Source organism: Maylandia zebra, linkage group LG13, assembly GCF_041146795.1.
Source record: "Maylandia zebra isolate NMK-2024a linkage group LG13, Mzebra_GT3a, whole genome shotgun sequence".
Taxonomy (NCBI): Eukaryota; Metazoa; Chordata; class Actinopteri; order Cichliformes; family Cichlidae; genus Maylandia; species Maylandia zebra.
The window spans coordinates 15,917,547-15,925,393 of record NC_135179.1 but is presented as its reverse complement, the minus strand read 5'-3'; the positions used below and the strand labels follow the sequence as shown (position 1 = coordinate 15,925,393).

At 39.3% G+C, this 7,847-nt stretch overlaps 1 protein-coding gene across 1 annotated transcript in view; it reads left to right on the top strand.

Annotated features, from left to right (window-relative positions):
* Positions 1 to 2,620: 2,620 nt before the first annotated feature.
* LOC101467287 (protocadherin-15) overlaps positions 2,621 to 7,847 on the top strand; it is a 228,953-nt gene continuing 223,726 nt past the window's right edge. Inside the window, exon 1 of the mRNA XM_076891629.1 lies at positions 2,621 to 3,095. The gene's annotated coding sequence lies outside the window, so the exon portion shown is untranslated. The remainder of the gene's footprint in view (positions 3,096 to 7,847) is intronic.

Below are 7,847 nucleotides of genomic sequence, written 5' to 3'. Positions count from 1 at the left end.
GCCGTCACTCCTAAAACTCCCGTTTCTTAACAACTAAATACCATGTTGCCATATCATTTTTTTTGATTGGTCGATATGGTACATTTTTCCATATCGACCATTTTTTTCATATCGGAAAGGGTGGGGGTGTTTTGGTTTTGGTTTTGCTCACACGCGGAGAGTGCTTTCGAGCGTTTTCCTTATAAAACGCCGTTTTTACCGTTTCTTCCTGCAGTAAATATAAACAACGATAGTATTCAGGAAGAAAACCAAACATTGCATATATTTTTATCATAACGTGGCATATCAACACAATTTAAAAACTGGTATAAAGTCCACACTTTTTCCATCAATTGTTCCGTCTGTCCTGCTCACATCTCCAACGGTTCTACACGTTGTCATTAAAGTGGCTTCACTCCACATCAGCCACGCCGCTTTGCTAGCTAAAACACCGGTGATTGACTGGACTATGGGATAAGCTGGCATCGTTCTAATCCCATATGGGAGCAGCCAGTCACTTACTGACTAACACTGCAAAACAGAATTGTTGAAGTTTTAATTTTAATTTCAATTCAGGTTAGATTTTTTTTGTGCGCAACGCAGATTTTCTGTGCGCAGAGACCGTGCCAGCAGTGCACAATTGCGCACGCGCGCAGCCTAACACTTAGAGGGAACATTGCTGGCATCATGTTCAAGTTGTAGTTTACCTCTTGCCCCCCAGACCCTCTATGCCCCTGAATGAATTTCAAGTGTATTTCAAGTGCTTTTGTGTTGCTTTGTTCCTTTTTTCCTTTGCATTGCTTTCTGGTTTTCATGGATCTGTTGATATTCACTTTACTTTTTTGTGGCCTTTTTTGTATAATTGTTTGATTGGCTTTGGGTCTGTTTATGGTTGGACTAATACTAACTAGCCAACAATATATCACTTACTAATTTTGATAGCAGACACCAGTGGTAGTTTTGCTAACTTTGAATTTAAATAGTCTTTTACGGAGGAGTTGTTTTTTCTGCTTGTCGTATTTATTTTCTCCCGTTTTTGCAGGTGAATTTTGACCTCAGCTTTCCTTCTCTATTTAGGCCTAATCTTCTTTATCTTTGCAGGATATTCAAGAGTTGTGTGAAGAAAACACTATAAATGCTGATGAAATCTGCATGCAGATTTCCAGATCAGGGCTTATATGGGATCAGTGTAAGATAAGCTGAGAAAAGTCTTGGGCATGTAGGCATTGTTATACTATGCAATCTCGCATGCAGATTCAGCACTTACATCTAATACACTTGATACTGAGGGTGTTTTCACTCTGCTTATGAGATTTACGGAAAAGACAGGAACAAATTGCAACTGATCTATCTATCCAGCCCTGCCAGATAGAGACATACTATGCAGATTGTCAAGACTTAGGGGCAGTGCATGCTAAAAAATATCTCTTCTTATTCCTTCTTTTTCAAACATAAAATGAAAAATTTTAAAAAGCACATTTACACAAGTCTGTGAAGTCTCATTTAATCCCTTTTATATAAGCCCAGAGACAATAAAAGGTCAGTGTTAAGGATACTGAACTCATGCTTTGTTGACTCTGGCTGTAATACAACATTTTTTAGGTGTCTTAAATAAGTATAAATAATAGCTATACTCTTCCTTTCAGTGGCACTATTAAAAGCTACTATTATCATTTTGAAGTAGGCTCTCCATTCCACATATTTTTGCATATTTTAATGAAGGTGATAAATAGAAATGACCCAGAAGCATTGATATTATGACCTGTGAGAGAAAAATAATAATAGTTAAGGAGAGAGTGAAAACAAATAGACTGCTTTGAAATTTGTAGATTCAGCTTTGCATAAAAACTGCCAGCACGTTTTGTAGCTGGGATTTCTGAGATCCCAAGACAGAAGTCGATTTCTGTAGGAGACTAGAATAATTCCAGTTCGGCTTTATGTACAATTTACAACGAAATAAATAAGGAATTTTTTAGCTTTTAAATTGTGTCTGATTGGGATTAGGTTTGAATTTAAGATTCAGATGCCACAAGTGAAAAGAAAGCAAAGTGTTGGATGTTTTGTTTATCAGGAGGTAAAAATTTCAGACATAACCATGAAAAATAAATGAAGAAAACAAAGAGGAAATGGAAATCAGAAATTGAGAGCTGGCCTTAAAAACAAAGGGAAGTATTGCCTTTTATCTCGGAAGCTAATTGGGTTAATTGGGAACCGGCGCAAACGGTGAGGCAGTAAAGTGAGAGCAAACGGAAGAAAAAGCAGCAGCCCTGCAGTGCGGGATATCCAGCTGGGAAAACTAATTGTGACAGAAGCATCCTGGGGTGCACAGCTTTAACTATAGTGAGGACGTTTAGTAGGGATGAAGGAAGTTTTCGATTAATTTAATGTTACCGATGTGCAGATGCTCTGATTTGATACCTGATGTTAGAATGAATCCAAATGTCAAAACCTGCACCGAATAAAACAAAAAACATCATCACTGGTACTGTGTCTCAAAATCTTCATCTTTTCAGCTCCAATTGCGTGGCCTAAATTTGTTAAAGGGCAGCACATTTGGGAATCCTGGACACTTGGACTCCAACTTTGGGTGGCGCCAGAGCGCAAGAAACGAGGAAATGGGTAAAAACCAACACAACTCATCGGGTAATCTGCCCGGAGATTCGCTTTATGGCTTCAGCCGTCTCCACATTCCGTTAGGTGATGTGTGGATCTTTTCAGCGGGTGGCAGGACTTGCCACCTGTCAGGAATGGTAAACAGGCTTCGCTGAAGACCTCGTTGACCCTTTCTTCTTTTGCACAGGGAAACGTTCGCAGCTTTTGTTCATGTGCATCTGTGTTCGTGAAAGAAATACGGACAACTTTAACTGACATCGGCGCAAGAGAAAGTGAGCCACACGCATAAGTGGCAAGATTATAAGCGGAGCGTCTGCACCCGGAACCCTCCGACCCCCTTCGCTTTTTTGAAGATTAGTGGGTTGACCACGTCTGAAGGACACTAACAACCGGATTAGGTATTGTGCAGTGTAACCTACTTCTCACCACTCCTGCATCTTGTCCTCTGAAAATTTGCGCAATGACCTTTGGTGCACTTGGAATACAGCGGCTGCGCCCGTGAGGTAAGGGGATCAATTTTGGTCACTTTTGAGTTTTCTTCAGGCTGTTTGGATTCAGTATGTGAAGTTGTACAAGATGTAAAAAAATCAGTCTCCACACATACAGTTTTTGTCTGATCCTCCGTTATAGCTTGTTACATGTAGACGCAGTCGCATTCGTTTTGAATATTTTTTGTCGAAAACAATTAAATTAATGGTGAAGGATTATTACTCATATTGTATGTTGCACAGCTTTACCCAGGCACCAGGCACGGCATTTTACAAGCTTATCACGTCAGATTACTCAAACGCTCTGTATATCCAAAGCTCAAAGCATAAGGCTAAATGTAATTTGCAGAACGTGCACCCGAGGAGAGGATCAATAGTTAAGGGATTCGCATTTTAGTCTGCATTAGTACATTCTTGGTATCATTACTAAAGATGCCTCTACCTACTCTGAAAGGAACATCAAAGATTGCCGGGTTATTTCTTCCGAGTACCACTAATGTACGGTACACGTAACACGTGCGAGTTGGATCGTGACATTTTTCCTCCCAGGAGCTAAAAGGAGGTGTGTTTGGTCTTGGGATCACCATAAAACAAGAAAACGTGCATGTCATGAGTCTGGCTTGTAGAGCTGAAAACCTCTGTATCATCAGACGGGCACTTCTTGAGCTGCATAGAGTCAATAGATACCGTCGTATGAGAGCTTAAATATTGTAATTAGTTTACTCTATAACTTAATAAAATGGATGCAGCAAAGTGTGTTCTTAGGGGCAGTGTATAGGGTTCTGTAGTATGACTGGGACTATTTCTGTATTTAGTCAGAGTACCATTTGCAAAAACTTAATGCCCAAGTCTGATACATTTCTTTATTTGATTGTGCGAAGGCTTGTTGGTGATTTAGGGATATTCCTCTGGAAGGAATGATTCGGTGAGATAAAAATGTATTGGTAGTGTGTGTACATAATCCTCCTTACTTTGAATGTCAAGAAAATGATTATCTTCTCCTCCCTGTGTATTCCAGCTTCTAGTATCTACAGGTATAGATAGTAATGCCCTAGAAGTGTGTAGGGAACACTTTAAAAAAATACTGCTGCAGGATATCTTCATTAGTCTGGGGTTTGGCCTGTTCTTTCCAGAGGCGCACATTTGGGAAATGAGAGATGAAGAGTAGCGTGGCTCAGGCCAGCCAGACGCTATTGATATTCTGCCCATGCCCTGCTCCATAGGCAGCCCATTGTCATGGCTCGCTCAGTGGGATAGCATCTGATGATTGAGGTGTATGGAAAAGGGTTGAAAGCTGGTTTGAAAAAGACACTAAATGTCCATTTATTGAACGTTAAAGGTGTGATCTCACAGTAAAGGCAAACAGTCTATGTATTTCTATCCACTGCACGAGAGTTGCATGGAAATCAGAAAAATAGCTTAGACTATTTTTTTTGATTGACAGTTTATCTTGTATAGTATTACTTGTATTACGCAGGAATTTAATAGTTAACAGATGTAATTTGATAGATCCAAAAGTCTTTCATTTCCTTTAATTCTGTCTTAGCAGGCCCAAAATATAAAATAAAAATCTTGAACAAGAGAACTGCGTGTCAGCTTTGAAATGATACAACTTCTCATCAGATACAACAATACTATGTGCATGTGGATCATACATGGACACACATGGGTCATATCTGTTATGGGTGCATGAAATTGCAATGCTCTGCAGCTTTCTGTCCAGGCTGGTGAGAGAGAGACAAGTCATCCACGGCTTTGGGAAATAAAGAAGTAACAGAGCTCAACAAAGCAGCAAGTAATGCCTGCCGGTAGTCAGTGTCAGGTAGAAATGATGGGGGGGGGGGGATGAGTACAAACAAACAACCACAGGGGAGTAACAAAGAAATTTATCTGAGGAGATGAACAAATAAGGGTAATTTTTGAAGACTGCCATGGAAGTTGACACACAGAGGTGCAATAGCTTACGAGTTGCTGCAGTAGGAGGACTCCACTCTGAGCACAGCACAGATTCCCCTTTTGATTTTTTTCCCCTTTCGGTTTAACTATTGCATCTTTCAGATTTGTTGCTGAAATGTTAATTTATCTACATGCATACTCACAATAAATATATTTATGTTTATGCTGTGAGACTCAGTGGCCTGAATGTATAGGACTTATATCTGCATATCTATAAAAGTTTACACTGGTCAAATCTGGAAGAGATTTTTCTGTTCATTTTGAATAGGACCAGGGGGACTGTGATCTACACATTTAGAATATAACTTTTCATTATCTAAATCTTAAAGTGATGAAAATTCATAGAGACAATTTCATAGCTGCATTAGGTCGTTGTAGGGTTTGACTAACTGTTGTGGCCAGCAGCTGGAGTGGAAAGCCGTGTCCAGAACCCCATTGGAGCATGAAGGGAGAAGATGATTGCATATAAGTTATCTCCATGTTGCAGCACCAATAGTTTCCAAATTAATAACCTCATATTCGATATGAATATGAAAAACTCCCTGCACATCTATTCAGTTATTTTCCATCTCATGTTCTTTCAGTCCTCTTATCTCAAACACGGGGAACACAGAGACCTGCTCTGTTCATGGATTTCTGTCTCTCAGATAAGAACAGTTTGTTTGGTAGCAGGTTGGTTAATTGTAAATGTGTTGTATCTCTTTTTAAAAATGTTTAACAGACAGACCTCATAGCAGTTGCGAGTGCAGTCAGATTATGTATAGTAAAATCTAACCCAGTGTTGAGGGGCATTTTGATTTCTAAGCTCTAGTGCTTTCACCTCGTAAAATCTGTGAATGTATAGAGTACAGTAACTACTTCCAGGAACTGGCCTCATGAGGATGGATGGAAGGTCAGATAAGTACCGGTATGTTTAGGAATACCAAACTTTTGATTGGAATCACTGAGAATATATTGGTGTTGAAATGAAGTCCGTCCCTTCAAAAATAATGACCTCAGTGCCTTTGAGAAGTATACTGATCAACAGAGGAATAAGAGTTGTGCTGATTAGCTCCCCAGTCTGATTGTTTGAGTGTAAGCCATGTGGAACTTTTCCTCCATAAGAAACCCTCATCAGTTGTGTCTGTGAGTAATAAGGAATCTGAATAATGGTCTCCTCTCCTTATTGAATTGGCAATTGTACCACCAGTACAAAACTTTAATGGCAACTTTGAGAAGCTAAAACTGAATGTTTATAATGCTGTTGATGTCCCAGCCTGACAGGATGAAAGATGGATTACTTTCCTATTCACTTGATGCCAGTCTAATTAGCATATTCCACTATTGGTTTAACTTATTAACCTTAGGTTATCTTTAAGCAACATTTCTCTTCAGCATTTACCCTTGGAAGAAACATATAAATAGAAGAAATATATATATTTTCATTTCTCTCATGAAAACACTGTCAGCCTGAGTTTTGAGGGGGGACGTTTGACAGAGGCAGATATGCAAATTATTTTCTTGATTTTTGTGAGGGTGTTTGCAAGTGTCCGTATGCTTGCTGACTGAAATTCTATTAGCATAAATCAATATTTACCTCAGCTCAAAATAAATGTTTTTGTGAAAAGGCAAATAGACAGGAAGGAAGCAGATTACCGTACAATCACAATAGTTTGACTAAACATTTGTTTCAGCATTTGTAGGTGTAGACAGATAATATTGTCACTATGTTTTCATATCACACTTCAGTAATAGTATTTATCTTTGTTTAGTGTTCCCAGTTACAGTAGAAACAGGTTCTAGAAATACATTCTAGTGTCAGTAACATCAAATTTTGCATTTACAATTACAACTTTTTCATGAAATGCAACCTGCTTGTTTCTCTGAGTTTGGGACCAGCAGGGATTGCGCACTAGCTTGTGACACTCTGTATAAAGTTGACTTTACGATTCATCCCAGTCACAAATCAGGGACCGTTTGTTGTGAGGTGAATGCACTGTTAACCCCCTACACTAAGGGCAGTTCACTGTGCATATGGATACTTTACCTCCTGAGTAACAGATCCCAGGATGGGAGATCACCCATCATTCTATTCTCATCTTGAACACTGGCACACCACAGGGGAGCTTCCTTAGGCCCATCATCTACTCCATCTGGAATAACTAGTTCTGTAACTTAAAAAAGAGGAACAGTAACAGAATTACAGTCATTTAAAGAGTGCTTGTAAAATGGGCCTGCTGGTGGGCCCGTTGTAAATTTAAAGTAACACCCCCCCCCCCCCCCCCCCCCCCCCCTTTATTTACCTCCTGAATGGTTAACTAACTGTACATGGTGCCCAGGCCTAAGAAATGACCTGCAACAGGTGGTGAGGGCAGAACAGCATATTATCAGTGTGACTCCCTCTCTCATTGATATTCACAATAGCTGATTCCATAGGAAAGATTGTTATATTGACCACGCCCACCCTTGACATCACCTATTCTTCTCTCTGTACTATGGGAAGAGATTCAGTTCAATGAATTTCAAAAAAAAAAACAAAAAACAAAAGAGCTATTTTAATCTATTCTATACTATGTAAACACATAATGTTGTCGGTCGCAATGGTTCAAATCACAGTAGAAAAACAGCTAATGTAATTGACATGATAAAAATACTCACTTTGGTCAATTTTTTTACTTCTTTTTAAAGATCTGCCCATTTAGGTGCAAAGTGGCAACATCCATAAATAGAAAATGACTGTACTTTAACATCATACTGTAAAGTGCAGTCGTTATGGCAAATGTGCACTCTCTAGCATGTCCTAATGAGGAACATACTTGGGTCTTGGCTGCT